A 15853-nucleotide genomic window follows, 5' to 3' on the forward strand; every position below is an offset into this window, starting at 1 on the left:
GTAAAATGAAAGCACATTAGAACATGTAAAATCTCCACACACACGACTTTTCAGTAAGTGGTTTATCCTGGTCAGGGTCGCAGTGGATCAGGAGTCTATCCCGGGAATACTGGGTGTGAGGTGGGACTACACCCTGGATGGGGCACCAGATCATCTCCAGGAGAAAACCGGAGAACCTGGAGGAAACCCATGCGTACACGGGGAGAACATGTGAAAGTCCACACAGACAGTTAGCCGAACTCAGGAACAAACCGAAAACTTTGGAGCTGAGAGGCAGCAACGCCACCCGCTGCACCACCCTGAGTTTTTAATGTCTCCATTTACATTACATGCAGAAGGCAATACAATGAAACTGTGTCAAAAAAATGAATATTGCCAAGTTTTTCTTCACATAACATAACATCACGAACATTATATTTATCATGTTAAACAGAAGGGACAGAATTTACAAATCACACTTCTCATCATTCTTCTCAAATGAAGGCACTGACGATGTTAATACTGACAAAATGTAGTTTCCATTTGACTTGGAAAAGTGACTTGGCCTTGGATAAAGATCAATTGTTGATGAGTGAAATTTGTTAAATTGTCTTTCACAACATTACACAAAAGCGTTAGAACCTTTTTTTTTTGCAGTGAAACTACAGTAGCAAGAGTACATTTCGATTTTTCACATATTTTGAAATCAGGGCCGAATTCAACCAATGAGGTTCGGATGAGTTCGACCTTATCGTTCTATGGAGATATGTAATCTAGATAAAGCACTAAGTGTGGCTCATCAATCATTTGTTCTCTGGGTTTGAGCGTGTAGCAGCACGTGAAGCAAATATAATCTGTGAAAAAGTGGGAGAAGACGACAGTCCTGAAGTTCTCAAGCAACTCTGGAAAAGTTACAGTAGCCTAAAAGGGAAAAAAAACATATTCTACAATTCAACGGTGGTGAAAATAAAACCTGTGCTGTTCTCTCTGCACATCCTGTATGGATGCTTTCCTCTCGACTCTCTCTCTCTTTCTCACTCTCTCTCCTCCTTAAGCAACCCTAACCTTCCCATACTCCACTTCCCCAATTAACCGTCCCAGTCCATGTCTGCGGACTCGTCGAGGCAGACCCGAGTGCGTGAAAGCCCCCCAATCCCCTGCTCCGTTTCCCGTCTCCCAATCAGCTCTGGGGTAATAGCAGCCGGGGTCCGGTGTCACCGCGTTACAGCCGTTAATGGAAGAGCTCCATCGGCTCGGCGCCTGTCACAGCATTACCGCCGGCTTTCATCCACCGCTGGTCACTAAACTAATGGGAGAGATGGAGATGAGATGGGGGAGGACGAGTGGGAAATGAGAGCGTCGGAGGGGGGGTGGTGGAGAGGTGACAGCGAGGGAGATGGAGAGGATAAAGGAGGGAGAGGAGTCGTGTCTAGCACCTTTTCCTAATTTGCGGAGGCTAAAGCTTACGGCTGAAGGCAGAGAGATTCAATTCCGTGTCATTTAACAGGGTGAATGAGGAGACGCCGCCAACGCCGGCGGTGCTTTTCCTCTTCACGTCCAAAGACCTCTAAAAGCACCGGAGCTGCACGAGAAAAACAGCTTAGGCTCCGAAAGTCCACTGAAGCACAGCTCGAGATAGCTCTTCGGCTGAACAGATATTCGTTTCGTGTCCGAAGATTTGACAAGCAAGACCGCGTCTGAACAGTATCGCTCAAACGCTCTGCTGCCACCAATCACCGACTCTCCTGCTTTTTCTCCCGACTCTTCTATCATCTGTCTTCGTGCTAGAAAAGCCGACGACAAAAGAGATGAGAGAGGCGCTAATGCCATTCTAAACGTCTGTAGAAAAAGTGATAGCATTGAGCAAACAGGTGATGGACACCTTCTCTAATCCACACTTTTTAAATATTTGATGTGGTGGGATAAACAGGGCCTTTTGAAACGAGGAAAGGAGTTGAGTGTCTGGTGGGGAAATCTATTACCCCGAGCGTGATGCGGCGTGACAGCGGCCCGGCTGTTCTTCCTCGACACCTCAGCAATCTCCTTTCATTACTTCACTTAAATGTTTAGCTGTCGTGCTCGGCTTGCCACTGATTACATGCTCTCTCTCTCTCTCTCTCTCTCTCTCTCTCTCTCTCAGAGCGCGGGTGTTAACAGGTCATCTTCTGGCCTGGTGCAAGTGATTGAATCTGGAAAGAAATAGAGACTTTGTGCTCATGTAATAGTTTCAGCAGTGGAGGATCTCCCCGAGTTTACTCCTTCACACTTTATCATTCAGGATGAAACACGGAAACACGACAAAGTGACCTGAGATGTTTCAAGGTCTTCTGTCTGCTCAGATCAGGATCAGGACCAGACAGAAGATCTTTAATTTCGCTCTGATTCAGACTCACAGCACAGCAACCCGGACTAATCGGTGTAAAAAGCGCCTTAACACACACCTGCTTCCTGTTTGCTAATCACCACTCTGTCTAATTAAACAACTCATGTATTTTCCTCATGTTCTTTGCCAGTTTTCCATTTGTCTCCTGACTTTTGACCTTTTTTCTGTCCAGTTTTTCTAGTTTCACCACGACTGACTGACCTTGACCTTGAGTAGTTTTCTGACTTCTGCCTTGCGATTTGGAGTTGTTATTAAAGATTTTACTTGCGATTGCATCTTCTCTGACTCTTCAGTTTGTGACAGGAGCAGTCTGACCAAACCCAGAAAAAAACAAACAAACAAAAAAATTACCTGAATGTGAAAAAGTGTGGCATTGCAACAGTGAATTTTTAATATTCCGCCCATCATGCATAGGATTAAACCATTTTTGTCTGGCTTTTTTCATGTGCAAAATAAAAAAAAGTTCAAAAAATACACATGAATGTGGACTGGAAACATAATGATTTGGGGTTTTTTTCGTGGAAAATTTGGATGGAAATAGATAGTAGATAGGGGTACGTAAACATACAGACAGTCATACTGTTCCCTCAGTGTGTGTGTGTGTGTGTGTGTGTGTGTGTGTGTGTGTGTGTGTGAGTGTGTGTGCGTTACTGTGGTTTTATATAAAGTCTCTGAGTCACTCACACACTGAATAATGCGACTCAGTCCTGTCGGATCAGCTTCTGTCCCTGTTCAAACAGTCATCTGTCACACACACACACACACACACACACACACACACACACACACACACAGCCTGAGCACTCACCTGTCACAGAGGGGTCACAAAGCATTTACCTGCTGATGGAATCCCAATTAGGACTGAGGGAAGGGCGGCAGAATGAGAGGCGGAGGAGGGACGGCAGTGAATGTGTGTGTGTGTGTGTGTGTGTGTGTGTGTGTGTGTGTGTGTGAGGGGAAAAAAAAGCCTGTCTACCCACATGGAAGTGAAGACAGATTCCTTATAATGATCAGACATTATTCTAGTAAACACATTCAGTGTCATGCTGTTATATGAAAGTAATCAGTGCGGCAGAGTGGAGTTACCTTTACCACCCCACAGCTGATTATTTTTCTATAACATCACGCACCGAAGTCATTTCTTTTTCTTATACAAGAGCAATTTGTCAATTATTTTTTTCTGTTTATTAAAGAAAGACACGTTTATATGTTTATAGTTACATTTAATGTTGTGGAACATCGGAGAAACAAGGTCCTGTTCTCACTTACGTTATAAACAGCTATAATCAGTCGTTCCTTCACCAGCCTCCTCTCTCTCTCTCTCTCTCTCTCTCTCTCTCTCTCTCTTTAAAATTTTTTTTAATAAAGCATATCTTCAGGACAGAGGAGTTTATGCTTTGTCATGTTACTACAAAGCATAAGCTCCTCTGTCCTGAAGATATCGCTAAACTTAAAGTTCCAGCTTTACCTCTGACTGTTACACAGCGCTGACACTGGAGACTCCTTCCATCAATGTTAACCAAACATCTCCTTACAGAAAACTTCACCATATCAATTATTCAATTCAGAATTTTTTTTTTGCTCTAATGTATTAGAATGAGCGCATTAATATAAACCTGCTGTTAGAGAAAATTAATCAATACCTTCTGACCAATCCAGAATCCAGAATTTAGAAAACAGCACTGTAGTATAAATAAGTAATCATATTTCAGGTATATACTTTATAATATCTATCTATAAAAGTAGACGGATGTAGGGTAAAGTCATTAATCTCCAACAGATAGAATGAAAATATTGTATGTATCGAATATTTACATGTGTGTTTGAACGTATTTATAACTCATGAAGAAAGAAATGTACTGTGAATCAGATTTGTAAAAGTTCAGTGATAAGAACAGTAATGATTAATGAATACACACATCAGAGGAAGTTACCCAGACATGAAGAAACACACACTTCACACACACACTTCACACACACACGCGCGTGCGGTCAGTGTGTTTTCTCACAGCGAGCTGAACCATGGCGGAGACAGTGTGGGAAGATTACACCCTGACAGGATCGATAGTGAATTATCCGGAGCAGTGGTGTCTCTGCTGGAGATCGATGGCCAGATGCCGATCGGAGACGTGTGACATCGTTTCAGGGGGTAAAAACTTTGTTAACCGGACGAGTGGATACACGGCGACCCCTCGAACCCGCGCTGTGCTCACATCCTGCTCCGCTCACAGACCAGAGGAGAAAATGATCACTCCGTCTCTGTCACTACACTACACACTCCAGCACTTTAATGTGTGTGTGTGTGTGTGTGTGTCAGGGAGTGAGTGTGGTGGAGATACTACAGGTCAGAAGTGGACCAGGTGTGTGTGTGTTTGTGTGTGTGTGGATGAGCCTGACAGATTGATATGTTCCCATCTGGGACAGTATAATAAACATCATGAACACACACACACACACACACACACACACACACACACAATGTACTAAGAATATACAAGGCCCCACTGAGCCAATCTAAGAAGTAAAGATAGAAAGTCCCAGTAAAGATAGAAAGTGTTCCATCTGAGTCACAGCACCAATTGAGAAAGTCATATTAGCCATTTTTCTTTCTTTCTTTCTTTCTTATATTTTTTATCCATGTTTTCTTTCCAATCTCTTCTCTTCTTTCTTCTTATATTTGTGTATCTATTCATTCTTTCAGCCATTATTCTTTTTCTTTCCTTTCTTTCTTTCTTTCTTTCTTTCTCTCTCTCTCTCTCCCCGCAGAAAAACAAAACAAAAAGCTTTGACATGACCTTTTGTACGATGGACAAACACTCTGCCAGAGTTAGAAAACATTTTAGGATGAATTTATTATTTATATTAAATTTATTAATTTATTATGAATTTTCTATTTGACATTTTCGTTAGGAGCCATGACACAGTGAACATCTTGTTGCTATAAATCTAATTTAGTCAGCTACCTTATTTTTTCCTTAAGGGTGCACAAACATTTGCACTCATACGTAGAAATTACAGCTAGTGATTCCTGCTAAAAGTCGGATGAATCCTGTTGTTCGGCTAATGACAGTACGTGCATTTTGCAAGCTTGTTATTTTCTCCCAATGGAGAGATTTCCTGGGGTTTTTTTTCCCCCCGAAATGTTGCCACTCCAATGATGTGTTTAAGTGATTCCCCAAATCCGAGCACATGCAGGAATCTGTCGTGATGTGGGAATAAATCAAGTGCGCTCAGGCTGCACGATGAAGCGAGGCCGAGACGTCAGGACGCGCTGCCTGGTGTGTGGCGTTAACATGGATACACACACCCGGGGGGCTGTTAATAGAGATCCTGGATATCTGTGTGTGTGTGTGTGTGTGTGTGTGTGTCAGGACCACACATGTGTGTCGCCTGTCTCGTCCCCACCTCAGAGCATGGTGTCAGTGGGCCGTGATGATGACGAGTGAGTGTGAGGCCGGGCGGGGATGAAGAGCATCGTCTCCTGATTGTGATGTATAGGTTTTCATTACGACGCTCCGGCCTCCACCGTTCCGCCCACGCAGGAAATCCTGTTTACACCCTAATGTGTGAGCTTCCCAATCCCAATCCTCTAACTGTGTGTGAGGAGAGAGAGAGAGAGAGAGAGAGAGAGAGAGAGAGAGATGACAACAATACACATAGAACAAGTGAAATGAAAACAAGCAGATGTACAGATTGAGGGAAAAAAAAACAAGCGAGAGAGAGAGAGAGAGAGAGAGTGAGAGAGAGAGAGAGAGAGAGAAAGAGAGAGAAAGAGAGATTGCAACAATACAGAAACAAAGAGAGAGCGAGGGAGAGATTACAACGATACAGAGAGAGAGAGATTTCTGTTTCTTTGATCAGTTTTTATCCATTATTTTTTATCCATTTTTCTTTCTTTCTTCCCTTCTTCATTACTTTCTACCTTACATTCTTTCATCGCCCCTTTTTTTTTTACCTTTCTTGCTTGCTACCATTCCTCCTTCTTTTACTTTTTGTCTTTCTTTCAGGTTTTCTTTCTCTTTTCACTCTATCCATCATTATTCATCCAACATTCTTTCAATCTTTCTTTCTTTCACCAAATTTGTGTCCATTATTTTTCATCATTTTTTCCTTCTTTTCTTGCTTTCTTTCATCCATTCTTCTGTGTTATCAATTTTCTTTTCTTTTCTTTCACGTACTAGTTCTTTCTTTTTTCTTTCCTTTTTCATTCAATGAAACAGACAATAAAGTAATACTTCATGACTGAATAATTAAACCCTGCAAATTCAGAGCCGGTGTGTTGGAAAGTTAGAAAGAGAAACACACTCGCTCGGCTCGACTGTTCTAATTGTTCTTCGATATTGACGTCCCGTTTCAGCGTCAGCTCCATTAGTGTGATAAACGACGGTGTGTGAATGAGTCATCAGTTAATCATTTCTTCAAGCACTCAGCATGCGAATATTACACACTGGTGCCATCTAAACAGAGTTCTATCTCTCTTATTTATTTATTTATTTTTTTATTATGGGCACCGTTCTCACACACACACACACACACACACACACACGGCGCAAGCCCTCTCATGCTCCTAATTTCATCCTAATTGACTCATTTCTACACGCCGTGCCAAAAGGGCTCGCAGCATTAAATGTGTGATTGCTCCTTCGATTAGACCTCATTAAGCCATTTCCCATCTCTGCCTTAATAAGAACTTGATGAGGTTTTCTTAAAGAGCCTCCGCCCCGGACAACTACTCGTCACCCTCCTCATCTCACCCTCCTCACCCTCGTTAAAAGAATTACTCACTTTGTCCAAATTGTGTAAAAAAAAATTATGATATTCTCAAATTACCGTTTTACCATAATTCTGTAAGTGGATAATCACAGGCTCAGATGTGAATCCAAGCACAGAGAAGTGGATTAAGAGGAAATTCATTTTTAATTCACACACACTCACAAACAATGCTGCTGTGTCATAATCAGAGGGCAGCTCCTTATTTAAGCGACATTTTTGTGCTCCCTAGATAAAAGCAGTCCCATGTGAAGGGCAGGTCACTACTCACTTTCCATTTTCTGCTCAAATTTGAGGAAGAATTTTATGAATTCCTGCTTTTGATTTCTCTGTTTTCTCATATTCACCATTTTCACCCATTTTTCTTTTATCGATTCTCTTTATCCTTTATTGAGTTCTTTCCTTTCTTCTTTCTCTCCTTCAAACTGGCTCAGATGAAGATCAAACCAAGTAAGTCCAGAAGAGCATCATCATCATCACCATCATCATCACCATCATCAACAGTGGAGAGCTGTTTCCACATTGGCAGTGAGCCAATTCCAGCAGTGGCCAAGAAGCCTGGGAAAAACCCTGGGACTTGTATGATATGTCTCTTAAGGACACAGTATTTTAGCTCAGTCAGGACACTTGCCAGCAACCTGGTGCCTATAGTTTGGGTTCCTGCCCTGTCTCATGTGGCTGCTAACTCTCTACAAGGCTCCAATCACAAAAGTCAAAAAGTCAGAGAGGATGATCAGCTCATATATAAAAAAAAATGGTTAGGTGCCTCGGGAGCATTAGGCTCTACAGCAAGGGCGTCCTACAACTATCCATTTCCAGTCTCGCAAAGGAGTATTAGTGCACCAAAGTAAAGCTAGAGATGATGCTGGCAGAGTCTCATGATCTTGTAGCCACAGCAGACCCCACTCTGTCACTCGAGGGGACGTGGACACCAGCCGAGGCAACCCAGCAGGTAAAAGGACAAGTGCAGCAAGGGAGGGGAATCCAACAAGGCATGCCGGAACAAGGCTACTCTCATGGTGGAAGAAATGCATCAGCAAGAGCAGGCAACAAAGTGCATAAAAACTGTCGGCCGGCTAAGGGCCGTGGATCAGATAGGAAGGGGTAGAGAAGAGGAGGCTCTCTTGGAAAGATCTGGAAGATATAGAAGCATTTAGACCAAGCTCTGTTTCCCAGAAGCTCTGTTTCCAGTTGAGATTGGCTCAACAAACCTCAGGCCAGACCTTGTAACGTGGTCCTCCTGTCTGCCCTTCGTGTATGTCGTAGCAAGCTGGGAAGACACTGTGGATGAGTCCTTCGAGTGCAAGAGATTTAAGTATGCTGAGTTTGTGGCTGAAGGCAAACAACATGGATGGAGGCTGTAGAGGATTCTTAGCCATGTCAAGAACTAGGCTTCTAAGAGAGCTGAGAATCAAAGCTCTCTCCGAAGCCGCTGAGAAGAGCAGCCACTGTCTCTGGAGGAAGAGGAAGAGGAAGAGGAAGGACTCCTCCTGGCCCCCGGGCATCAAAGAGAGTGAACCTGCGACGCCAGATCTCACTGCTGAACCTTCTGAAGATGTAGTGGGGTCATCAGTGAGACACTGAGGAAGGAGGGAGCTCACCTGATAACTCTGAAGATGACATCACCATGAGTTCCTCCAGACTCCTCCAGAAGCTTCAAGACAGCAATTCTCAGGTGGATGCAAACACCAGAGGGATTAAACGAGCGAGTCATGTATAACAAACTTAATTTCTCTTTCTTTCTTCTTTTCTTGTATCCATGTTTTTTTCTTGTATTTGTTTATCCATTCTTATTTTCTGATAAATTCTCTTTTTCTTTCTCTTATTAATTTTTTTTTATCAATTTTTCTCTTTCCTTCTTGATTTTCTTCCTTCCTTCTACTTTGTTTTATCAATTCTTTTTCTTTATTAACTTTATCCATTACATTTCTGCCATTTTTCTTTCTGTTCTTTCTTATCTTAAGGGCAGTAGGACAAAATCTTTAATGTGCCTTCTATCTATCTATCTATCTATCTATCTATCTATCTATCTATCTTTCATATACTTGTTTATTCATTCTTTCTTTCATCAGTTATTTGCTTTATCACTTCTTTCTTTTTTTTTTCTTATTCATTTTTCTCCATTGTACCTTTTAATTTTTTTCTCGTATTGACATATCTTTATAAATTGCATACTTTTTCATCCTCTTCTCAATTTTTATCTGTTTGTTTTTCTTTTATCAATGTTAGCAAGTTAGCGAACCTATAAGCAAGCTAATATTTTGTAATTAAAACCAGTAGCCACATTCAGTAGCCAGCTAGCTAACTGCATTATTAGCCTAATCTGTGTTATTAAACCCTGTTAAAAACTTCACTATCACATTACATTGATACACCGTTCAATTTAAATCAGGAGCCATGGTTTTAGTTTCACCCTCCCAGACTGGTGGCTCATAAACACACACAGAGCAATGACCTGCAGCAGCACTAATGACTTTGTTTGCTATGTTAAAGACTTGTGTGTCCTGAATGAACACGTTTAGCTGTAATTAACTCTCCTGTCCAGCGTCACGGCTCACAGTATTGATTTTCTTACACGGGGAAACAAGGAAGATGAGACTGAAAGCTGGAGCAGTGAACCAGGAGTGTCTCAGGAGGTTCTTTAAGTCCCAGAACCTCACATGCATTCACCAAAAACCTGCGAGAACAACAATAAACACCAACAACTGACCAATCAGCAGCTTCGTTAAAGCCACATTCACTCACACTGAACAACACAAGACAAAAACATTCCTTCCTCTCTCTCTTTTTTTATCCATTTTATTTTTCTTTTATCAACTTCTCATTCTCTTATAGATCTTTTAATCCATTATTTTTCATACCTTCTTTGTTCCTTGATCCACTTTCATCTATTTTCTTCCTTTTTTTCTTTCTTATAGTAGTTAATGCATGCTTTCTTCCATCCATTTTCTCTTTTACCCATTTCATTTCATATTAATTCCAACCTGATGCAAAAGCACTTTAAAACACTGAGAGGTTTTAACTCATTCATCAATCACTTACAGTTTAAAGATGACATCCATCAACCATATGTGGTTCTTCCTCAAACTGTTTCCACAAAGTCTGAAGCACACAACTGTATAGAACATCTCTGTATGCTGTAGCATTATAATTTTCCTTCACTGGAACTAAGAGACTCAAACCTGTTCCAGCATGACAATGCCCCTGTGCACAAAGCGAGCTCCAGGAAGACATGGTGTGTGAAGGTTGGAGTGGAAGAACTCGAGTGTCCTGCACAGAGCCCTGACCTCAACCCCACTGAACACCTTTGGGATGAACTGGAACACCGACTGAACCCCAGACCTCCTCGACATCCCAACATCAGCGCCTGACCTCACTAATGCTCTTGTAGCTGAATGAACACAAATCCCCACAGCCACGCTCCAACATCTAGTGGAAAGCTTCCCAGAAGTGTGGAGCTCATTATAACAGCAATAAAGGGGGAAATAAATCTGGAATGAGATGTTCAACAAGCACATACGGGTGTGTTAGTTAGGGGTGCACATACTTTTGGCCATGTATTGTATGATCATGGATAGAACCCACCATCAACACAGTCTGTTTACACTCCTACCATCAGATAGATGCCACAGGAGCGTGAAGTCAAGAACCATATGGCTAAGGAATATTTACAACACGTTCTGTACAGTATTGATGGTGATCAGTAGGAATGTAGAGTAAGAATGTCACTGTACAGTGTAACTGCTTGTTTACTGCGCTTAAGACATTAAATTCGTGAAACTGAATCAGAATCACACCATGATCCAGCCGGTAAAACGCCACAGTGCTGTTCAAACTCCCACACAACATAGACCCGTGTCTGAGAAAAGAAAAGGAGCTGTTCCTCCACCATGTCTGCTCTGTGAAGGTGTCCTGAGGAGTGAAGTGAAAGACGTCTCGCCCAGGAGACCTGACGAGTCCCAACTTAATCAACCTGCACTGTTCCTCCGTCTGTCTCTCTGTTCCTCTGTCTCACTGACTGCAGGGCCTGAGGACAAAACCTTCTTTAACATGTCTCCTACATTTCCATCTGTCTGTCTTTCTGTCTCTCTTATCTTCAGGGCATGCGGATGAAACCTTCTTTTTTCCCATTTTCTACCCAATCTACCCACCAGCCAGCTCTCCTCTATCACACAGCAGCTGCTAACTGTGAAGGCTAACACACGCTTCTGTGGAGACGCGTGAACCCAGACGCTACACAGGGCAGTGTAACACACGTGGAGGAAAGCGCTGTCCGCCCCCTTCCGCATACACGAGCTCACAGGCACCCTGGATTGGCTAGTGTCACTGTGATTGACAGGGGAGAGACAGTATGCCCCTCCCACCCAGAGAGCATGGACCATTTTGCTTGGACTACTTGGACTCAGGGCCGTTCAGGTGAACACTTTTCTGTTAAGCCACTCAGGAGTGATGAACCCTTTTGTTTTTTTTTTAATGTCTCCTATACTTTCCCTCTGTCTTTACTTTTTGTTTATTCATTCTTCTACTCATCTTTCATCTATTCTTCTCTTCCTTTTATCAGTTCTTTCGGTCTTCGTTTTTCCCCTTATTATTTTCATCCTGTATTTTTTCTTGTCTTAAGGGCATGAGGACGAAACCTTCTTTAGCGTGTCCCCTACCTTGCGAGTGAGATGAGAACCTCATCCTCTCACCCTTTAGTGTAAAAGCAGATGAAATGAGCTTCACTGGCCCTCTTTCCTTCTGGCTCAGTTCGACGCTGGGGAACGTCCTGAACTCTGCACTGAGCTCCGCCGTACATCAAGGAGACTCTGGGTTAAATTTAAAGCTCATTTTCTGCTCTCGCAATGAAACGCCCTAGCTTGAATATCTTCAGAAACCTGAACTTGGATTTATTATTTTGCGCCCGGAGGTTTATTGAATTATCATCATTGCGATCATCATCATCTTCATCACTGCACTGTGATGGAAACCTAAAGGCAGTTTCACACAGAAGGAGACCAATCCCATATTTAACTCTCTCTCTCTCTCTCTCTCGCTCTCTCTCTCTCTGCAGCGGAATCTCTCGTCCTGCACGCTCACTCCATCATTCCCGCTCGGTGGAGAGGACGTCGGACAGTGACACATCGCCACAATTAGCCCAGGGAAAGACTTCAATTATGATAAACACCCTTCACCCCTCTTAGGCCGTGATTAACAGGCACACTTCCGCTCGAGCACATCCGATAGAGAGCTCTCCGTCTCGCGCCGTCGCTTCTCCCTCCGGATAATAAAGTGTCCTGCGTCGTCTCTCCTTCCCGTCTCTCCGCTTCCTAACGCACAGCCGCGGGACGCTCCTTTCAGCCATCTTTATCATTTACACATGAGCGACGACGCAGCCGCGCAGTCTGACACGGCAGATTTTAAACCCGGAGACGTGGACGATGTTCAACCTCCAGCGTTTACACACACAACCTAAAACCCTCTCTCTCTCTCTCTCACACACACACACACACACACATCAGAACTTCAAAAACTTTACCAGCTTTAATATTTTACTGTACTGAACCGTCTAAAGCACCAAATTCAAATCATTAACAAAACATTTCACTAAAGTCCCACAAAAAATTCTCCTTTATACATTTTCTCTATTTTATTCATTCTTTTTTCCTCCCTTTATTTTTTTTTCTATTATCATTTCTTTCTTTTTTCCCCTTATCAAAAATTTATCCTTTTTCCTAATATTTGGTTATCCAATCTTTCTTTCATATTCATTCGTTTCTGTCCTCATCCATTTTTATTATTTTCATTCCTTCATTCTTTCTTTCCTAATTTATTATGCTTTCATGCACTTGTTCTTTTTCTTATTTCATTTTTCTTTTTCATCTATTTTTCCTTCACATACAAATTATCCATTTTTTCTTTCTTTATTTCTTTGTCATTCCTTCTTTTATTTGATCAATTCTTTATTTAGTTTTCCCTTATTAAGTTTTATTATTTTTTTTGTTCATTTCTTTCTCTCATTTATTCTTTTTTCTATTTAAAAATAAATGTTAGAAAAAGACATCACAATCCCTGCACTATCTCACTATCTCGTGTCATAATGTATCTCGATGCTGATATTATATCGTCATATTTTCCAGCTCTAATTCTAAACACATTCAAACGGGAGGTGCATGATTTTTTTTTCACTTGACCAGGAGTTTTTTTCTTTCGTATGGCCGGGAAATCAGATACATTTTGAAAAACAGACGTAACTAAATGTCCTCGCAGGTGCGAATAAATATATCCACGAGTACGAGTGATACAGAGAGTGCCACTGAGTTTCACCTTTAATTTGAAGAAAGAAAATACATCTTTCCATCTCCTCTCCTTCTCCGTAACCTTTAATATCTTCTTTGCTACATTAACTTTTAAATTCACATTTTATCAGATTGTTTACTTGTTCGATACGATTCAATTCTCAGCCAGCTCACACAGAGACGCCGCGGGACGGTGAATTTGTGAGAGGACCTGTATCGTTTTTTTAATAAGGCAGCTGTAGCTGACCCGAAACTTAAACATTTTAGGCCCAAATCTGTAATTTCAGTGAATTAAAGTCACTTTTACGGTAACAGATTTGTGTGTGTGTGTGTGTGTGTGTGAGAGAGAGAGAGAGAGAGAGAGAGAGAGAGACACACACACACACACACACACACACACAGAGGGAGTGTGAGAGAGCGAGGCAGACACAGACACAGAGACAGAGAGAGAGACAGAGAGAGAGAGGAGAGAAAAAGAATGAGAAGAATAAAATAAAAAATATGTAAATGTTATAGAACAACACGTATAAATAGTGTAAATGGCAGGATTTAATTGTATGGATTTGTTTATTTGTTTGCTTGCTTTTTTATATTTATTTAAATATCTGTCTATCTATCTATCTATCTATCTATTTCTAAATACAATTATCATCACTGTTATTTCTTTTTGTTCTGTTACCACACTCAATGCTTTGGCAACAGCTGTTATCTATAATTCATGCCAATCAAGCTGTTTTGAAACTGAATTGAATTTGAGAGAGAGCCAGAGAAAGACACACACACACACACACACACACACACACAGAGAGAGACAGAGAGAGAGAGAGAGAGAGAGAGACAGACAGACAGACACACACAGAGAGAGAGAGAGAGAGAGACACAGAGAGAGAGAGAGAGAAAGACACAGAGAGAGAGACACACACACATAGAGAGGGGAAAAGAAGGATCGTCTTTCCACTGTGTTCTGTCAAGGGAGAAATTACACACACTTGATTTTTTTTCTTTAAAAGACGAGTGCCTCCATACATCACATCACTGGATTTACGAGCCAATTTTCAACATGAAATATAGACACCGAGAATCAATTTTAGCACTCTTTTATTTTTTCAGTCCCTGACGCTCGTAGCAAAACCACGTTTACGTCTGCTTTTCTCTGTTTTTTTTTTTGTCTGAGAATTTACGACTTCGATCTAAAATACAGAGACAAAAGTTTTACTTAATGTCACTTTAGACTCGACACGAAAGGACACGGCCAAATCTTCATATACGCACGTGTGCGTTACATAATCACATTTTTAAATAACACAAATAAACTTCGCAACAAAGTGATATAACCAAATTATCCCAGTAATAATATTAATCTCCGCCTCTCAAATTTGGAAGACAGAATTATAGCAGACTGTAGCAGGATAATAGATATAGTTCTATTTTAAACGTAAAGCAGTCCTACTCCACCAAATCATTTGTTCACAGATGAGATTATGGTTCATAAAAATGTCGTAGCTCCAGTGAAAGACTAAAGGATCAAATGTTGCTCGGGTGCGTATAAGGCAAGCAGGAAATTGAGCATATTTTATTTCTCCACAAAATCTTCCTCTAATAAAGCTAGCCCCATTGTGCAGCTTTTATAAACCTCATGAATTATATTAAAAATGTATAAACCCCCAGTGATTCCCGAATCCAGTCAGCTCCATAAACGCACTAATATTTTCATCGGCGTGCGATCGTCAGGAGAAAAGACTGAACTCTAAACGCCTCCGTCGTGTCGGCTGCGCTGAATTTAGCGCCAACGTCTGCTTTGTCGTCGGTTCATGAAGTCATGATGAGCGAGTGAGCTGTCGTCTTCACGCCGCTCCGCTACTGATTTACAGCTCCGGCGGCGCAACAATCGAGACGGGAGCGAACGGGAAAGACGGAGCGCCGCTTTCAACCGAGCTGGAACTAACTTCATTTAGAAAATGTAGCTGAAAGCAAGCGAGGAGTCTCGAATCGACTCCTAGGTCTGGATTCAGTGCATTAACACGAGCCACTTTTTTAAAAAAGACGTCCCAATGTAGAACTTAGAGCACCATCTCTAAACGACATCCCATAATATATCTAACCAATCGCAGGGCTGCGTGATTCTTGATAAATCAGAAATCACAATGGCTTAGAATTGAGATCACGATCTTTAACCAACTGTGTAATGAACAATATGTAAGAAACAACCATCGAGTGTTGTGTTGTTGTTGGAAAATGATCAACGTTGTAATGGAGTGATGAAGCGGAGTTACAGTCACCCTGAAGTTGATTAGTTTCTTATAACACCGTGTCCCCAAAGTGTTTTAGCAATTTGGTGACGTTTACATGCATTTTTTGTTTATTAAATACCGACACGTCACTTTTTATCTGTTTATAACACGTTAGTTCCTGTTCTTAATTATGTTATAGCAGCTGTAAACGG

This window comes from Pangasianodon hypophthalmus, chromosome 8 (assembly GCF_027358585.1).
Source record: "Pangasianodon hypophthalmus isolate fPanHyp1 chromosome 8, fPanHyp1.pri, whole genome shotgun sequence".
Classification (NCBI taxonomy): domain Eukaryota; kingdom Metazoa; phylum Chordata; class Actinopteri; order Siluriformes; family Pangasiidae; genus Pangasianodon; species Pangasianodon hypophthalmus.